Source organism: Cavia porcellus, unplaced genomic scaffold (assembly GCF_034190915.1).
Source record: "Cavia porcellus strain 051 isolate PalLab524CR breed Dunkin Hartley unplaced genomic scaffold, mCavPor4.1 scaffold_4, whole genome shotgun sequence".
Classification (NCBI taxonomy): domain Eukaryota; kingdom Metazoa; phylum Chordata; class Mammalia; order Rodentia; family Caviidae; genus Cavia; species Cavia porcellus.
This window is the reverse complement of record NW_026947487.1, coordinates 49873639-49894580: the sequence shown is the minus strand read 5'-3', so window position 1 is coordinate 49894580 and position 20942 is coordinate 49873639.

Here is a 20942-nt window from a genome sequence, read left to right as displayed (position 1 = left end):
ATAGTGGCTCACTGACACATGATATTTATAACATGAGCACAATTTAATTTTGAGTATAAGGCAATATCAAATTCCTCTGTTTTGAAACTTTGAAACTCACACTGGAGAGCGATGAGTTTCCCCACATCCTACCTCTTCTCAAAAGCCTGAGTTTCCCCATCCACACCAGCCTGTAGGTCATATTTCCAGGTCACAGCCTCTTCATTCATTTCTAAGGAAATCTGTCTGATAACTCAGATGTGTGTGCTCCTCTTAATTCCATCCAGAGAGAAGCAGTGAACTCAGCTCACACCTCTGAAAACCACTTTTGACTTCTCTCCCTCTGGGAATCAATTGTCACATGCTGGAATGCAGACCGGAAGCTCCAGATACCTCTGTATGTGACATACAATGACATGGGCCTAAAGTGCAAGATCTCATCAATTAGGAATGCGTATGACCTTGTCTACTTATTCTCCTGTGAAATGGGCACTTGTATTTCACCCTGCAGAGAGAAGCCAAGTTCAGTGCAGGGCGACTCAATGGTCTCTCGCGGCTCACACGTTGAGAACAACTGACAATGAAACAAAGCTTTATTAAAAAGCTAGTTTTAATCTTTTGGATTTCTTGAAATTGTTTTAGGAATTTCCCAGGTATCCCATATCATGAGTTGAGGACCACAGCTACAAAGCACTAGGAAAATGAATACAGAAGAGTTTGAGACTCTTCCTGATAAATTTCTTTGGGTTTTATCCTTCACTGCTGCTTTTCTTCTGACATCCATTAGTGAGATTGAAAAGAACAAATTTTCCCACCGCTTTCTTCCCCAAACAAGCCCATGCATAAGCTCTGCAAACATGTAGACATATTCAATGTTTTTATAAAGTACACTTGGACTCTGTCCCAAGTACCAGAGTTCACTAGATTTTCCCAAAACAAAGAACTATGCTTCTTGACACTGGTCTATTTCCTAATTTGAAGAGATGCGACAATCTAATAAAGGTGCGAAGCTTGAGGACATTGATGAGATGTATTTCACAGATGCTTCTCTTCCTTCTCCTTTGTCCTTCTCTCGTTTCCCACCACCTCTGTACCTGAGCACAGCACAGAAGTGAGGTGAAGTAATTGGCCCTGCTATTGAAGGTGACCTATTTGTTTCAGCTTTGCCATGGACAAGAGTCAGAGCCATATATATTCAAGTTGCAAAATAGGATGCTTGGTATTCAAATACACTGATATTACCACCTTCAACTTTGCCAACCCATCTGTCCCCAAAGGTAGCTCCTATTTGCGGGCATTTGTGTCTCTGTGTTGTGCTTGGGTGGAGACTTTTGAGACTTTGACAAAGTGACTTTTCTTGCTTAATATAACTACTAGAATAATGATGCATTATTCTCTAAAGTTCAGGACTTGGGGTTTTATTTTTGGTGTCAAGTATACTTAGCCATTCTTAGATACAAACAGAACAATTAGAGAAAATCATCTGAGGAACAAAATAATAACTTTTTTCTTTTCCCACATGGTTCAGAGATTTTGCCAAGCATTATACTGACCCAAAGCTAAAACATTTTGTATGGGTTTTTATGACATTATCTCTGAAATATTTTATATGAAAGTCATTGTGACATTTTCAATACTTCAGAAGCCAAAATAATTGTGTGCGTGTGCTTTTTACTTAAACAGCGAAGTATTTTAAACGTTTGCTTGTGCCTGTGAATATATTCTTTGACTATAGATTAGTAATGCCAGTGGGAAGCAGACTTGGTTCATGGCATGTTGTTAATTCTGAAAGAGCTTATTCTCCTCGGGCCTCTTGTAAATATAATTACCAGTACATGATATTCCAAAAAAAAGAAGCTTGAGGATGAATCCTGCACGTAAGAGTTGCTCTTGAACAACTATTTTTGGAAAAAAATGCAGAAATTTTAGTGTAGACTGAGTCTTCGAATGGAAGAAGAGGTATTTTTAAAGTATTGCTATGTATTCATTGTCAGAAACACTGCCAAAGGAGATTAAAATAACAGAAAATTATTTGAATACTGTGCCTTAGGAAATATATTTCAGGTAACAGGGATGTGAAATTTCATTTCAGTGTATGTGTTATGTGCCATTCTTAATACAATGTCAGCTCAGCTGTCTGTTAGTCATATTTTAGTAGACTAGCACTTCACTTCACATTGGATTAAGGAAAAGGATAATCAGTGGCAGCTACTCTTATAGAAATTAGCATAAGGGTTGTGTAGAATTACCAGTTTTGTTTATGAAGCTCCTAGGTCAGGGTGAGGAAAGAATATCTCACAGCACAAGCTGGTGCTGTACCAAAGTTCAGCGTGCTGAGCAAAGATCATGTTCCCTAGAATCAATTAGACCTTATTTATAATCTGGTTTCAATGCTTGCTGGCTAGGAGCCCCCAACCATTTAAACAATTATAATGATAATTAAAGTTAAATAAATGCATTAGAATAAAGCATCTGACACTTAGAAAATATGCAGCAAATTTTTGCTTTTTCATTTCCTCCCAATCTTGCATACATTTGCAAAATTAATCTGAGTCACCTATTTCAAGCTCTACTCAGTAAGTCCTTATTCTTTCAGAAATTGCTGTCATCTTTGACAATCTGAAACCATTTTTCATCACCACTGCTTGAACATACCATGTTTTATTAAACCAAATCTACCCTAAAGGATAGCTAGACGGTTTACAGTTTTTAATTTTTGGAACATTGTTATAATGGACACATGTTGATAACATAATTTTTTCACATTATTTGTGACAGTATCATGATAGGGTGAGTTCCTGGATATTGTTGGTCATTAGTTTGTTCAGTTTATGTTTTGATTAATGTGACATAAGGCTTTCTATATGTTTGAATCAAGTAATGTCTTCTTGTTTATTGCAGGTTTTTGGAGTACTTCATAGGGTTTTAGACTCATAAGAACTTCTACTAACATTCAAAGTTTGGTCTTATTTTAGTTTTTGTTAATATTCAAACATTTTTTTTAAAGATTGCTTTTTTTCATTTGTTTCCTGGCTATTCACAGTGCTGATTATTTTTAGATAGTACTATTTTGCTTTTTAGGAAAATATCTCCCAATTTTTGAAAGCATATTTGTGTTTTTTAAAATTTGCATTATAAAAGTCTTCTACATTTAAAAATACATTGTTTTGTGTTTCATTTTAAATTTGAGCTATCTATTATATTTTTTGTTTTTCATCTTTGATTGAGAATTATACCTTTTTATAATGTTAAATTATAAAGAACTACTAAATCATAAAATTTTCTGTGTCTCTTATTGAGTGTGTTATTTGTTCATTCATTAAATATTTTATCTGTGGAATTATATAGCTATATGATGTAAGACAAAAAAATTATGTTTTCCATTTCAATATTGTTTTTAGTCACTTTAATTGGGTCCTCAAAATAAAAATTATGGCTTTCAAGGACCCAAATTCTAGTCTAATTTTTGGAGTTATCATTTGTAGAGTTCCCAGCAAATTTCCCAGCACAGTGTTTTATCAAAACCTTGAGAACATTTTCTACATTTGTACTACAGTGTCCATGCATGCTTCTTTGCCTATGTGTGTAAGAGGTGCTTGCTATAATCACGATGCTATGTGACTCACAATAACTGTGGAGAAGACAAAAACAAGCACAAAGATAAATGTCATATGGTCTCTTTCTGCACAGAAAATGCTCATTCATAGATGCTGCAACCAAGAATCATAAACAAAGGAAAACAAATAATATTGGGATTTTACAGCCATGCCTCATATTTTGGAAGATATTTCAATGTGATTCATAGTAAGAAATCATTTAATATGGATCCTGAGCTATAAGAGCAAAACTGATGATGCAGAATAGAGAAGACTTTCTAGATGAAGGATACATATAAAAGACTGAGGAGGCAGAAGAGTGCCAGACGTGTTCTTAGCAGATAAAAAAAAAAAAAAAAGGTTCAAGGCCATGCTCAGAGGGATCAGTGGGAGAGAGAAATTAAAGTCTAGGGCTGGCTTTGAATCTTGCTGCAAGTGACAGATTGAGTTCAAGTTTAATTAATTAGTGAATGGGGAATCATGAAAGATTTTGACAAGAATGTTGATATGATCAGATTATTAATTAAAACCAATGACAATTATACAACAATTTGCAAGGCCTATATAGACTCCCAGGAAATCCTAAGAAGGCATAAATCACTATTGCACTATGATTTCAATGTGCGGTGACTACTGTTAGTTTCATTTTTTTGTAAACAGAAAAATACACCTGATTTTAAGCCAAACAGATGTAAAGACAATTTGTCAATAGTTGTTAAGGGGAAAAGACATGTCATGGTTCTTAAAGATCATTCATCTCTCTAGTTTCCTGCAATGCTCAGCTGTTTATTTGAGAATAAATAATTTAAACATACTACATATATCCCTCAATTGAACCTATTGAACAGATTTATCATTTTCTTTCCTTTTCAAATAACTCACAGGTAGAAAATGGGAGGAGTGCTTTTCTAGTTGCCATTAGCTATCTAAATTCATGGGTTCTACAGTTATAAATTCCACCAAAAACTTGATTCTTTATTGAATAGGTACAGATGGTTTTGGCTTGTTATTATCCTTAAATACCATACCATTGCTACAATTTTCAAGTCCTTGACACTGCATAAGGTAGTAGAATTAATCTACTGATGATTTATTGTGCATAGAAAGGGATAGGTAAATTATATATAAATAGTGTGTTATTTTGTATAATGAAATTATACAAGCATAGATTTTAGTTTCCATTGGGGCTTCTAGAAAAATTTTTGAAAAGATATCAAGTAACAAATATGCTAAAATCAATACTTTAACTATCTTAGCCAAAAGAACACAATTAGATATAATTTCTCCAATGACATTGGGATTCCAGCAAAACTGACATTGAATCAGTAGAGTCAAAAAAATCTTCTTACCTTTAATTGAAAGATAGGCAAGTGGCAGAAGCGAGAAAACCTAACTTTGCCATTGCAAATGAGACCAGAAGTTAGAGCATCAGCTCAGAAATACCCCAGTCATGCAGAGATGCTGCAGAGAAAGTAAGAGAACCCAAAGAGCCAGTGATAATCTGAATAGGACACAGACAGTAGGGCTAAATTTGAGTGTAAATTTCAGGACTGGAAATAGGTAGTGAACATCAGGTGACAAAGAGCTAGAGACATAGGAATCAGAAATGGGAGACAGATTTCCCAGCAGCCAGACAGGCAGTGTTGGGCACATGTCTGCTGACAAGGCTGGAGCACATTCAAGGATCCATCCAGCTGTCTAAAGAGTGGTTGGTTCAGCGTGTGACAGCTGAACTGGCTTGCTGAGGGAAGGCTGACTTCACGATGGAAAGACTGTGGGGAAAATCTGGTAGGACTGAGCTAGGTGCGCCATGAGAAAGGGCAGGCAAGAGCCGACAGCCAGGCAGACATCTCTGAAGAAACAGCAGCTGTGGTCATACATAAGCAGAGTTCAGAGCCTGAGGCAAGTCCCTGAAGATCAGGATAAGGGGATGACAGTGGCCATTGCAAGGCTCTGCACTTGAATGATGGCAGATGGTGGAGAGAGGGGAGAGAATGAATGTAGATGGAGACATGCTTTATTGCAAATCCTACAGCTGCACCTGGTGGGGACATTCAGAAGGAATTAGAGGATGTGGGCAGACAAAAATGGTAGCACCAGGGTTGAAGACAGGAGTGTACACATGAGGGGATGCTACCGACTCCAAGCAGAGTATGACAGCAACTTTATCATGCACAAAGGTCTCTGGGTGCAGCTGTGAAGCCATCTGAGGGTGAGGCTTCTGCTGAGAAACTGGCCTGGGAGACAGAAGTCAGGGACTTGGTGTGCGATGGCATGAGTATCAAGGGAGGGTTCTGAAGCTCTCCTTTCTCAAGAGCTGGGAAAAAGTCAAGAATAAATTAGCAGAAGAGGTGTTTATGGTTTTGCATGGAGAAACCTCTCACTGTGTGTTCATGTGAAGGGAAGGAGAACATGTATAATTACTATATATATCATTATTAATATTATTACTAGGATAAGATGTTTAAACACAAAATATTAAGCACACTTCTTTGAAACACGCATCATTTATATAATTTGCAAACACCTGGTGAATTCCTAATTGCCCAACCAACGTAGTGAATTTTTAATGTACGTAATGCTGAACAGCGATAAGTGGGTGGCTCGCTTGCTTCTCGCAGTTTAGACCCCAATTGCTGTCTTGAGCTTTTGGTCTGGGAATTAACAGCACCTTCATCAACACTGTCAGTTTCTAAATGTGAATCACGACACTGAACTGAGTGTTGATTCAGGGAGAGGTGAGAGGCCCCTGAAGAGTTGGTGGAGTCATGATAGTACTCATGCTCAAGGATGAGATGTTGCAAGGGACAGCACGAAGAGTAAATGTCAGGAAAGGTCTCTGAAACATCAGAGAGGGAGAGGTGTAGGGAAGGAATGTGAGGATCAGAGATGCGAGGTCAGAGTGGAGAACTCTGCATAGCAGCTAAATCAGTGGGTGCCCTGCACTTTGCAGACCTTTTGTGGCCAGACCAAGATGCAGAGAAGTGAACGATTCCTGGAATCAGTTCTACATCAATTTCCCATCCTGATATGTATAAACCCAATGGTGACTTCATTTCCCCTCTAGTAAATGTCATTGATGTTCTGAAGTCAAGGAATCCACAACCAACTACAAGAAAACACTCTTTTGCGGCGCTTCATACCTAACTAATGAGGCAGTGTGCAAGTTGAAAGCTGAAATTCAGGAAGAACACTTTCGGGAAGACAAATAAGTAAAAATATTTTGCATTTTGCTGTGTTTCACATTGTCGCCTCATGTTTCCTATTATAAGAAAGGCATTTCTAATGTTTCCAGCTCATACCTACCAAATCCTTTCAATGTGACTCAGTTGCAGTATTAAATTTGGACACACCAGCTAGCCTGCATTAAGTCGTTTTAACAGGATTATAAAACTAATCGCATATTATAACCCTCTTTGAATGCAGAACTCAAATATAACTGGATAGGGCAACATTCATCCCAGTCTGTGATTCAGAACTTGGATCCCTTTTTAACAATGTCAATCCCTTCGCATACACGTCATCCTACTTCCTAGCAAGTGGTTTTGGTTTTTTGTATTTTTTTTTTTTTTTTGCTTGTGCTCACACTCAGCAGCAGTCATTAATTTAGTGATACCCTGTCTATCAGGCCTACATCAACTTGATTAGGGCTGTTATCCTAATCAAAAGGCTGATAATTAAGACTATCCATCTGTAGAGTTCTAAGTGTTAGATGAGTTGAAGATCCTAATTAAGATTATTTAGGTGTTACTTAAATGCCATCATTTGATTCAGCTAATCATACCAGCAGGTACATTAGATTTGCATTAATGTACTGCTGAAGCCAGTAGCTATTTAGGCGATCAAAAATGTAGATTGCAGACACTATTTCAAATGTCTTTATTTGAAAGTGATAGTGAGACAATACATTACGATAGTAAGATGTTAAAACAGTTTAGGCTCCTTCAGTGTTTCCTAATTTACTTTATGGTAATGAGCAGAGTATTTAAAATAAACAGGCTATTTATTGAATTTGTTTTGTGTCTTTTGGTGTCTTGCATCCTCTCTCACATCTAGAAATGCAGCCCAGTAGTGTTTTCAGCATTTTCCATTTTGTAAATTATAGTTACTGATTGTGGGGAAATGTCCACAAACTACACTTTCTAAGTAGAAATATGTGGGAATGATATAGCACAATTTTCCACAAATATCTCATTTTTTACTGAAAATAAACAGTGAAAGAATATTTTGTTTTTAATAGACACATTAATTACCAATATGTTCAATATGAATAATCAAGAATTTTTTAGAGTAAACTATAACTCATTAACAGTTTGTTTTTTATAACTTATCTAAGACAGATAAAAATACAAAATATAATTTCCTGTTGCAACTATATAGCTATAATGAAATAAAATGTGCTCATAGAATCTATGCCAGGTATGGCTTCCAAATTTCTCTTCCTCAAATTAGGATGACAAATAATGCTGCAGTGTGATCCTTAATTGCAATATGTCACCAAGGCTGGAGTCAAGAGACCTAGTTCACAAGTAAAGAACAGCCCCGCATGTATGTGTGTGTGTGGGGGGAGGGGCTGCTCCTGCAGCAGTGGGTACTTAGGCTGCTTTCACATCTTGACTATTGAGAATAACTTTGTGATTGCTCTTGGAGTGCAGATATTTTTCAGTTATCTATTTCATTTTTACACAGATATCTAGAAGTAGGATTAGGGGAGAATACAGTTGGTTTATCTTTAATTTCTGAGGAGACTCTGTGGTGTTTTAACTAGTACCTGTATCACTTTACTTTCCCAGCAACAGTGTGAAAGGGTTTGCTTTTCTCCCTGTCCTTCCTGGTACCATCTTTTGAGTTTTTCATAGTCGCTGTCCTGGCAGGTGTGAGGCTTGATCTGTGTTGCTCTGATGATTAGTAAACTCGATTAGAATATTGTCATCTGCTTTTAGCCATATTTATGTCTCCTTTTGAGAAATGTCTACTTGGTCCTTTTAATATTTTTTTTCTTTTTCATTTTTTATCGGTACTGGGGATCAAACTCACGACCGCCTGCTTGCAAGGCAGGTGCTTATGCCGCTGAGCTAAATACCCAGCCCCCTTTTAATATTTTTAATGTAACTATTATATGTAATTTTCTTGCTATTGAGTCATAGGATTTCCTCATATATTAAATTATTCATTTTGACTTAGCTATTTTTCCCACTTGTGATTTTGTTGCATATACTTTTGGTGTTATATTAAAAAAAAAATCATTGCCAATCCTGAGCTCATGAAGATTCCTTTGGAAATCTGAGTCATATACTGAATGTTTGATCCATTTTGAAGGAATTTGAATATTTGATCCATTTTGAAGGAATTGCTAAGCCTGAGGTCATGAAGCTTCCTTTGGAAATCTTAGTCATATATTGAATCTTTGATCCATTTTGAAATATTTTTTTTGTGTTGATTAGGATTAGGATCCAATTTTGTTCTTTTGCAAGTAGACCTCCAGTTTTCTCAATGCCATTGATTGAAGGGACTAACTTTCCCCATCGTGTACCTTGGCATCTTGGTCATACATTAGCTGACTGTACAGAAGTAGGTTTATTATGATCTCTATTATCTGTTTAGCTATGTGTCTGTTTATATGCCAGTACAGTATTGTTTTAATTATTATAACTTTATAATACAGTTTGAAATCCAAAAGTGTGATCCCTTCAAGAATCTTGCTCAACATGGCTTTGGATACTCTGTGTCTTTTATGTTTCCAAGCACAATTAAGGATTTTTATATTTTGAAAGATGTGATTGTGATTTTTATAAAGAATACATTGAAACTGTAGACTGCTTGGATAGAAAAAAATTAATGCACAATATTAATTTTTCCCAGCCATGAAATAGAATATCTATTTATATATTTCTTCTTAAATTTATTTTGTCAATTTTATACTATTCAGTGCTATATGTCTTTCTACAGGTACTTTTGATGCTACTGATGTTATTTTTTCTATAAATTTATTGTTTCTTTCGTCTACATTAATAACAGTCAACTTGACTGGATTAGGGGACACCTACCAGCTTGTACATTTCTATTGGTTTTTTTATATATTTCCATGTAGGTCACCAAACTGACTCTGGTAACATTCTCAATAGTCCATGGAGGTAGTATCCAACAGGAATGGATGGAATAAAAGGAGAGTAAAAACTGAAACATACTAAAGAGCTCTATGTGCTTGACTGGTCCATGTTTTGCTGCAATTACCAATGGGCATCAGACTGTGGGTTCTCGCCTTCCAAAGCCAATCCGTACCAGCGACTCTGCAGCAAGCATCCAAACTTTCATCCTTGGACTGGCACCAATCCTTGGTTCATTTTGTTCCATAGCATTTAGCTTTATAGACTATGCAGTTACTGTATCATCCAGCTCTTTGGCTCAGAGGTGACCTTTACGGACCTTCCCATCTCTCATCTTGTAAGCCAACCTAGAAAACCCCTGTGTATATATTTACAAATATATTCCTGTGGTACACCACTCTGGGCATTGTGTTGTGTGCACTATTTCTTCTGTTTCTCGTGGAATCCTGGTCCCATCATCTCTGAAAACACACATACACTGCAATCCAGGATCAGGGCCATTGCGTTCATAGCACTGCAGCACACCCAATGCCAAGAGAAAACTTTGCTTCCTGGGAATATTATGAAGAAACAGAGAAACAAATAATTTTTCCACCCATGATTCTGACAGCACCAACTGCTGCACATATTCAAATCCTTAGCAGCAGAGTTGTTCAGGGTTAGCGACTTTACCTCCAGTGGAGGCACTGCACAGAGAAATCCTGCCCTGGTCTTAGTGAAAGAACTCATGTTAGACACAAGACTTTGTATATCAGAAAAATTAGAATGCCTCTAGCAAAACCATGATGTTCAGATCTATCAGACGAATCACAATATGGATATACCCTCTGAACACAAGCAATGCGGGAATGCTTTCAGCAGACTTAGTATTTTTCAAAAACAAGAAAGAATTCGGATAGAGGAGAAACAATATGTATGTCAATGATGTGGGGAAGATTTCACCAGAAAGAGTGATTGTCAAATACAGGAAAGAATTCATACTGGTGAGAAACTTTATGTATGTAAGCTATGTGGAAAAGCTTTTGGCACACAAAAATATTGTAAAAGACATGAAAGAAAGCACACTGGAGAGAAACCTTATTTATGTAAGCAGTGTGGCAAAGCTTTCCAGAAACATTCTGATTGTCAAAATCAGGAAAGACTTCACCTTGGAGAGAAACTCTATGTATGTAAGCAATGTGGGAAAGGTTTCAGGTCAAGTAATGGTATTCATAAACATAAACATCTTCACACTGGGGAAAAACATATGTATGTAAGCAATATGGGAATGGTTTCAGCTCAAATAGTTATTTTAAAATACATGAAAGTATTCACACTGGAGAGAAACCCTATGTATGTAAGCAATATGGGAAAGGTTTCAGCTCACAGATTTATTGTAAAATACAGGAAAGGATTCACACTGGAGAGAAAGCCTATGTGTATAAGCAGTGTGGGAAAGGTTTCACCAGTAATGGTGCTTGTCAAAATCATGAAAGGCTTCACACTGGAGAGAAAAAATATGTATATAAGCAACGTTGAAAAAAATTTCAGCAGAAATATTCACTGTCAAAAACATGAAAGAATATACACTGGTGAGAAACCGTATGTATGTATGCCATGTGGTAAAGCTTTCAGGACAAGTTATAGTATTCATGAACATAAGCATCTTCACACTGGAGAAAAGGCATATGTATGTAAGCAATGTGGCAAAGGTTTAACCAGAAACAGTCTTTATGAAATACATGAGAGAACTCACACTGGTGAGAAACCTTATATATGTAAACAATGTTGTAAAACTTTCAGTGTACAGAGCACTTGTTGAAGACCTGAAAGAATTCACATGGACAAGAAACCCACCCTGTGCATCTACTCAATGTGGGAAAGGTTTCACCAGAAGTGGTAATTGTCAAATACATGAAGGACTCACACTGTAGAGAAACACTATGTATGTAAACAATGTGGGAAAGATTTCAGCAGATTCAGCAGGTGTAAACTACATTAAATAATTTAAACAGGGGAAACTTTGTACATGTAATCAAGGTGGCCAAGTTTTTAGATGCGATCATCAGTGTCAAAGACATGGAAAATATCGCATTGCAGAGGAAACATGTATTTGTTTAATGTGAGAAACTTTTCAGCAGAAACAGTAAATGTCAAAGTCATGAAAAGACTCACACTGGAGAAAAACTATACATGTGATCAGTTTGGAAACGCTTTCAGCACATGTAATTATTGTCAAATACTTGAAAGAAACTACAGTGTAAAAAGCCATTGTATGCAGACAATGCAGAATTGGATTTATTAAGTCTTCATTATATAGACATTAAGAAAGTCCTTGGGGAGAAGCCCTATGTCCTTGAGCAATGTGGAAGAGATTTCAGTATACACATGTTGTCAAATATGTGACTATATGTATTTTATGTCAAATCTAGAAGAGTCACTCGGAAGAAAGTGTATATGTTATCTAATTTTGAAAACCCTGTAAAGATGTTTAATGTAGTGAAAACTTGTAGAAATAATACAGTGTTTTATGTCAATGTTTCTTCAAAAATGAACCAAAGAAAAATAAATCCTACACGAAGCTATCAGAAACTATGTACATTCTGTGGTTTTTTTGTAAGTAGCTTATGTACAGTATTTATGTTCAGTGTTTAACATAAAAATATGGAGTTGATAATGTGAGATGCTTTTATGTTTGTGTCTGAGCATAGTCCGTAGTGTCTTAATTAAGTATGGTTGACTGAGATTTATTTTTCACTTTCAAGTACAGCTAGTATTTTTGCTGTTTTTCTTTAACCTTTCATTTTAGGAGGCATGGACCATTAATAATCCTATCTCTTCATTTTTTGCTATTAGAATTCTGCCCTATTTTCCTTTTCAGTCTTTGTGTGTGTTTTCTATATTCTGTATAACAAAGGATATTTTTAATTTGATCCTATATTTGATATTGATATGTATTTTCAAAGACTTATGAACGTGAGTTTTTGACAAAGTTGAATTGTTTTCACACAACTTGGAGATTAGTGAATTTTGTCGTTCATATGAAATGATCAATATTTGCTTGTATATCAACAGCACTGTATATTCTGTCATGGACATACATTGCATATTTTTCGTTCAATTCTGTCATTTCTATAAAGTTTTATTTTTGACATAAAACTTTTCATGTTTAAAAAATAAAATATAGTTGGCTGTTTTCCATAATATACAGTTATTAAAAATTTGACGGTGATCTTGTCAACCTCTTCCCTACCTTTGTCTCAATAACTATAAGTAGCCTGATGCTAATTTTCTTCGCCCTTACCTAATAAAGGTGGCAAACTTGGAGTTCTTAAAGAGCACTGCAGAATAGAACACAAAGTGTGGAGGCTCAGAGACTAATTTGGCACTGAAAAAGCCGGAGGTGTGTGTACTGAACCTATTACAAGACACACAGGCCTCTGACGACAGCGCTCAGCATTCTTTTTTTTTGAAAGTCACCAGTAGAATTACTTATTTATGACTTTTGCATTATAAAAAATAACTTTGTATTTTGCTTCAATTGTTTTCCTGAAATTTACTTACTCTTATCACAAAAAAATATATTTTATTTAAACTTTCATGTACATTGCCTATACAAATCATAATTAGTTTAAATTAATTTTCATAATTTTTGGTAGATGTCAAGTTTATTTTATTGACTGGTATTCATTGTGCCAAACTTACTGAGCATTAAAACTTGAGATTAAGAAAATATATGTCCTAAACACAGATTCTTACATAAAATACTACAGTAGTGCCGTTAAGAAGATTGTCTGTTTTTATGGACCATGTCCCACGCAGTAGGCATGAGTGCACATTAGTTTTAATTTTCAGCATTTTGTATAAAACGTCTCTGCAGAAACCCTATGATCAAGCCTGCCCAGCTCAGCCATCGTGGCTGGGCCAAGGAGGGATAACACGTTTTCTGTCTGCAAAGCGAGGGTAGCAATGCTTCCTAGTGCTGTTTTAAGCTTGAGAGTCTGTTTCTAGACACTTCTCTTTCCCTCAGAAATCCTCACCCTACACACTTCCTCACATCTATAAACGGACAGCTGAACCCTGCTGCTTCCTTGGGTTGACATCTGGAGTGTTTTTTCCTTTGCTGAGCACCCTTCCAGCTCTACCTTCTTTCTGTATCCACTGTCCATCCGCACCTCACCACTCCACTGCTGCTGTTCATGCCCACGCTTCCCTTGCTGGGAGATCTCAGTCCTGTCCCATCTCGCTCCCTGTGTGTGGGCCTGCCCAGGACCATCTCACCCATCCTTAGGGTTTTCAACCCAGTAGGCAAAGTGTGGCTATAAATGCCAATCAGCTGGTGGTGTGTCAGTCCTGGTCTCCTGCAAGGCGACTTCTCAGTGGTTGAGGTCGGATGCCATGGCTCCTTTCTGACAGCAGCTCTCACCAGGGACCCCTCATTTCAGGACCTGGGAAAACTTGTGACTCACTTGTTGTGGGCTTGTTTCATTCCTGCTTAGGAGGAACATTGCTAGTCCGTGAAAGACCAGGGTCAAGATAAAAGCATAGAAAGGATTTGTGTCCTGCAGGTTCCAAACCCACAGAAGGAAATGAGGGAAAATACACTAGGGGCTCCTGCTCGCAGACAAGGCCACTCTGAAGCTTGGTGTGTGCAGCCACGGGGAAGCCTGGAGGATGCAATGCGCGTGCCACTTGGGGAGATCTGCCTAGGAGGCCACCATATCTGCACCTTCTTTATCTGCTTGCTGTGCACGTCCTGCTGATATTTCCGAGAAACCCTCCAGGTGAGCTCCTTACTTTCAAACCCTTGTCTCCAGGGATGCTATAGTGCCGCTCATCTGGGCCTGTAACCTCTATCAAGCTCTTTGCAAGGATTCCTTGTCCTTTGCTGGCTTTCTCTTTCTCTTTCCTTCCTCCCTCCCTCCCTCCTCCCTTCCTTCCTTCCTTCCTTCCTTCCTTCCTTCCTTCCTTCCTTCCTCCCTTCCTTCCTTCTCTCTCTGCCTCCTTCCCTCCCTCTCTCCTTCCTTCTCTCCCTCTTTCACTGTGGATTGAGTAAAGGAACTTTTGCACTGAATCTCTAGCCTTTTTTTTTTTTTTTTTTTGTCTTTTTATTTAGAGCTAAGCTTTAACAAGTAGCTTAGTTGCGCAGACTGGGTTTGAACTCCTGATTTAGCTTCCCAGAGTGCTCCAATGACTTCTTTATGCTTTCCATTCCCCTCACTATCTTCTTCCTGTCCGGTCTGTCAGGACTTTCTTTTGCTTTTGCTCTTTGCTTCAGGCTTTTCCTCATTTATTCCTTTCTATTTTGCCTCTGTTCGAAATCCCATGGCATTCACAGGCACTTGCTATTTCTCTTATCATGTCATTTATCCTTTAATATCATTTGATAAGCTGTATATTTGATTTTTTAAAATTTCTGTATCTTCTCTGTAAATAGAAATCTAGTTATGTTAAAAACAGTTTGTTTTCTGCCACTGAACAATAATAATCAATAAATCATAAAATAATTACTCAATTGGCAGCTAAATTATTGTACATTAGTAATATGAATTTGGTCTAACTGGTTAACTTTTTAAAGTTATTGGTCTCATATGGATAAATGTAACCACTTCATGCATATTAAGTGGTCGAAGGAGGATGCTCAGTCTTTTCATCTGTATTTTTATGTGGCTTTATGCATGACCCTGTTACCTCATCAGATTATTAATATAGGTCATCAAAAAGAAGTAGAATATTTCCAAAAGTAAAAAAAAAACATAAACTATGCTGATGACATGACAGAATGTCCAGAAGCAGAGTATATGCCTCAACAAATATAGGACTATAAGTAGTTTTAAAGGTCATTTTACATAGATCAGACTGCAGGATTTTAAAATTGTTTTTAACATGTTGACAGCATCTGATTAGATAAAACTGTTGTCAAATTAATGCTAATGTGGTGAAGTTTACTTGCATATAAGAGTAAGAATTTCAGTATAAATAATTTGTAAAAAACTTAAATTAGCCAGGGATTTGGCTCAGCGCCTGCCTTGCAAGTGCGAGGTCATGAGTTCAATCCCTGGTACTGGGGAAAGAAAGAAACATAAAAGGGAAAAGAAAAAAGCGGAAAAGAAAAAAAAAAAAAAAAAAAAAAAAAAAAACAAATTAGTTGATAAAGTGGAAGCTTAAGGGAATTGTGGGTTTATACTTATGTTGATTTTTTTTTTTTTTACATAGATTCAGAGAGAATCAGTAGGATTATGGGTGTTTTTAAATATTTTTACACAGACTCAACCTTAATCCAATTTTTTTTCATGGATACAAAACTGTATAGGATTTTGAAAAAAAAAAAAAATGTCATCCTCACAGTTACAAATACATTCCAGATAATTTACGTTAGTTGCTTGGCATAGATATTTGCTTCAGATAGAACTTTTTGAAAAATTTTATTCGTGTTTGCTAAAATATGCCAGGCAAGTTTTCTGTACTTGACTTCAGCATCCGGTCTTTCCAGCCGGTGTCTCTCTGTTTGTCTGAGTGTTTACCTTCATAATTAGCTCCTGGCCCTTAGACAAGTTCCCCCAGGCTGCCCTCAGGAGTTCTTGGGGGCCCTAGTATTTGTACATGGAATCTAAATATTTGCAAGAGTCCTTGCCCCTGCTCTTTCCTCCTGGCTGGCAAAACCAAACAGGGCTCCTCCGGTCTGCAGCTAGTGTGGAGGGAACTGGCTCATCTGTGGAATTTGTTTACTTACCCTGCTGACAACATCCAGTTTCAAGCAAGAGTCGCTGTGCATTCGTTCATTCACCACTCCCTGCCAGAAGCTGGTATGCAGGCACAGGATCTGGGCTTTCCCATGCAGATCCAAGCGCATGCGGGTGACTCCATATGCTCCGGGGTGCACAGCACGAAGTGTTCAGCTCAACATGGGGAGGAAGGAGGAAGCTGGGACTGGGTTCCGGGTATTACAGTCTGCAGTGGGTGGGATGCACGCAGGAAGAAGCGGATGCAGAGCTCCTCTCTGTGATAGATGGGCACCTCCCAGACCTGCAGAAAGTGTAAGCGTTAAAAATACAACTGGACATGCGTGTGTGTTCTTGGACATGCAGGAAACAGCCCCGTGATCAAGATAATGAACAGAACCATCACTAGGTCCTCACCCATCTGTCTCCAGAAGACAACTTCCTCTACTCCAGCGAATACTGATGTGTTTCAGGCAGGTTCCAGAGCTCTAAAGCTGTCTATGCATGGTATAATTCTCTCTGGACTCCTCTTTTTTAAAGGAGAGGGGGAAGAAGTCTGGCATATTTAATTCTGATAGTTTTAAGAACCGTCACTGTATATAATATTCATTAATTATACATACCAGTGGATCTCAGTCTGGTAATTCAGTGTTTTGCTAGACTGTGAATTTTCTCTGTATCTTTTCACAATGTCCTTAGGACTCAAAATTTTAGTTTTGATGAGTTCTAATTTATCACTGTTATTTTATTAATTGTACTTGGCATTGCATCTAAGAAATGTTGGCTACACCAAGATCACAGTCTTTTCTCGTGTTTTCTTCGAGTTTTATAGTTTAGTAAGGGCATGTAGCACTTACTCCATTTGGGGTGGATATGTGCAATGTGCATTGAATTTATTCAGTAATTTGCTTTTATCTGTTTTGTCTTTCTCTTTGCTTCTTGGTGGAAAATGTAGTAAGACTAAGAATAGGCCATTTTGATGGAATCTCAGCTGTCAAACCGGGCATCAATGTAGATTATCCTTCCTATTAAAGGATGTGTATGACAAGTTGGAAGGAAAAGTTATGAACAAGACTTTGGGGGAAAGTAGACATCCATATCCAAGATGGGAAGAGACCAGTATTTAAAGACAGATCAGAATTTGATAATGCATTGAATTTTTATTTGAACATGAACAGTTGATTAAGGGCAAGGTTTTACACTGACAATAACCGTGTGGCCTAACCTTAGGGTTCCTGCTTTACATCTCGTATAGTTCTCATTTGTTATTTAACTTTTCTGATCTTCAGCTTCTACCATTGTAAAACTGAACTAATACAGTATAAAGCAAAGGAATGTTGTGTGTAATATCATAAAATAGAGGAAGCTTTTCAGGTGTGCAAAATCCCACTAAATAAAGCAAAGGAATAGAGATTTTTAGTGTCTTCCACTTGCCAGGACAGGTGTCCCCTGCACATCGGCAGGCCCAACACTCCGGCATCAGTCATGCTGCAGGTGGGTTATAGCAGAGCCGAGGATGGAAACCATAGGAGCTCAAGGTCTCTGCGCGGGCCAAGCCCCAATGTGACTGTGGGGGGGCTTACTTGGTCTTTCCCTGGAACTCTTTAGCTCTCCCTTCTATTCCCATCCAGACAGGTTGCCATAAAGATTTTCTCTTAATCACAATATTAACAAATTGTATACGTTATGCTTGGTGCTTTCCATGCACTTTTCACCTGGGATGTTCCCTGAGATTCACCAACCATCAGTGGTTATCACACTTGAAAATTTTTGTTGGCCATTATTTCTTTAATTTTACTTTTTTGTCTACACTTATTTTAGAGAACTCTAATTGCATAAATTTACCATGGGGGTGACTCCCTAATCTGTACCAATGGTGGCAAAGCTATGACACTCATGTCACTGTGATTTTCTTTTAGGCAAGTTTACTGTGGCTTTCTTTTAAGTAAAGTTTTTGTTTTATTTTTCCCTAAACTAAAACCTCAGCATCCAAGTTTAATTGCAGTGTTGGTGCTTTGCGACAAATATGTACAGTTGGAGTTACAGTGTCACCCATGGTCTCTAAAAAGTTCACCATCACTGCCTCACTTTTTTTTAGCTTTTTTCTCCAACTTTTAATGGTTTCTGTTATGCCTTCACTTTCACTGTGTTTATATTCTTCAGTTTAACCTGCTGCTTATCTAGTCCAGGGTATTCTTTACTTTTATGTGCAGCTTTCCAGTCTATAAATTCAATTTGGGTCTTTATGCATCTTTTTATACCCTTTTTCTCCTTCTATTTCTCCTTTCGTGTCTATAGCTAGTGCAATCAGGTTATAACAACTGATATTCCTTTCTTCTTAAATAGCTATAACTTTTTCTGCCTGTATGTTTCTTGTTTCTGCTTACTATTGGTTGCATTTCCTTACTGGTTTGTCTACCCCAGAGTTTTATTTTTTATATTTCTTAGATATATTTTGGATTTGAGTGTATTTGTATTCTTATCAATATTCAGGAACTTGGCTGTGAAACATTTATTTCTCTTAGGACAGGTTTGTTCCTTTCAGGCCTTGTTTTGAGCTGCTGAAAGGAACCTGAGTACTAGCTAGTCCAGGAATAACGCTTCTAGTCTAATGACACCAACCTTTCTAACTCTCTACTTCTTAAGTCTGTTCTTGTACTACGAGGCTTTTGCTCTTGGCCTGCTGGAGCAGACACTGTTCTTACCTGTGTGTGAGTTCCAAAGATCCTTCTCTTTTATCCATTTCCATTAGCTATTTCCACAGGCTTTGATCCACTTTTCTCTCTCAAATTCAAAGATCAGAACTCAGCTGAATTCTCAAGGCAGATGTTCTTAAATCTTCGAAGCTTTGGTTATGCAATTCTCTGTTCTCCGAGCTTTTTTCCCCCAAGTTCAGTCTCTTTGTCATCTCTACCTTCTCATCTTTATATATTCAACCCAAGGAGACTACTGGTCCCACGCGTTCTCATTTTACCTCTATCACCAGGAGTCTCTCTCCGGGCAGAAATTGTGCCTGTATTAGTGTTTTTCCATTTTGTTTTCCATATATCAGACACCACAGTCAATCAGCCTGATGTTTAATTTTTAGTAACTGCTGTTGTCCATGTCATGACCAGTTTGGTGGTGATGGTATTGTTACCCTAGGAGAGATAAACGTGGTTCTCACCGCTTTATCATGCCCTGCATCCAGTCCTCTTGTCCTGGGATTTATCTCACCAAATACCACATAAACTAGCATTCAACTCCCTGAAGTAGAATATCATAATATCGACTTGCCTAAAAATGGTTTCCCCCCATTTGAACCTGCACAGACATTTATATTTGAAGAGCTATTGAGGTTGACATGTTCATCAGGGGTAATTATGTACACTTGGAGCCCCTCTTTCAGAGCTCTGTGATCTGACCAACATAGAGCCCAAGTGCTCTTTTCCAGCCACCTCTGGCCTTCCCTTGTGCTATCCTGCCCAAGCTCACCCCTCTGTGTCACCATCTTTGCTGTGTTGCCTGTTGTAGCTTCCACTCCTATGGCTGTTGGCTCCAGGCATCCAGAGATCCACTGCTCTCTCTGTCTGCTCACCTTCAGCCTGAAATGAAACCTCTGGCTCCTCCACTATGAGCATTTCCAATAATACAAAACATCCACACAGTGCTGAGTTTCATTCAAGAAATATGGTGATGTGGGAAACGTGTGACATTTAGGACCTCAGCAAGCATCCAAGAGAGCTGCAGACATCCTGCAGAGGCATCCTTGCTGGGCCCAGAGGGACCACACAGCTCACCTTCCTCTGCATTCTTCACATATATTTCTCCCATTATAGCTCGCATGCACTTTACTGCACAGATTTCTCCAGTCTCAAACCTCAATTCCTCCCCCAGAAATTTTATGGAAAGGTGAGTTTTGTGTGAGCTGCCTAGGGCAAGGCTCACAAACTCTCCTTAATCTCTTTGGCCTTAGAGCCAAAGCTGTTTCTCCATTAACCACACCGAGAAGATAAAAACCTCCCCTCTTAGCATGCAGGTGTCCAGAAAGTGTAAGCTTCATCATCTGCATAAATATTTACTGATTTTCACTGTCATGGAAGGAAATGACACCATTTTAAGTACTGACTTGAAGAAGAGCCACAGAATGTGTATGCACCCTGCTTCAGTATCTGATGTGTCAGTCAGAATCTTGGCAGCAATGTCCCTTGTCATAGTTTATGTAAGTGGTCCCCAAGCCTCATGAATTATAGATGCTACCAAAGGTAGCCTTTGTGATTGGTTTGTTGTCTAGCGCTGGGATTGGTGGTGTGAGTGCTACACCGCCTAGGGGCGGAGCCAGGAAATGACATAATGGCAGGAAGAAGGTGTCTTGCTCTCCTGCCCCTTTGTGCCTTGCTGTTTACAACATCCATGAACTGCGGCCCACCATGCCAGCCTGCCTTGGAGCCAACTGAGTATGGACTGAAACCTCCAAATTGTAAGAAATAAATCTTTCCTTCTTTCATGTTGAGCATTGGGTATTTTGTCTCAGCAACCAGTAAAATGTAACTAAGACTTTCCTGTTCCCAGGAATGTCT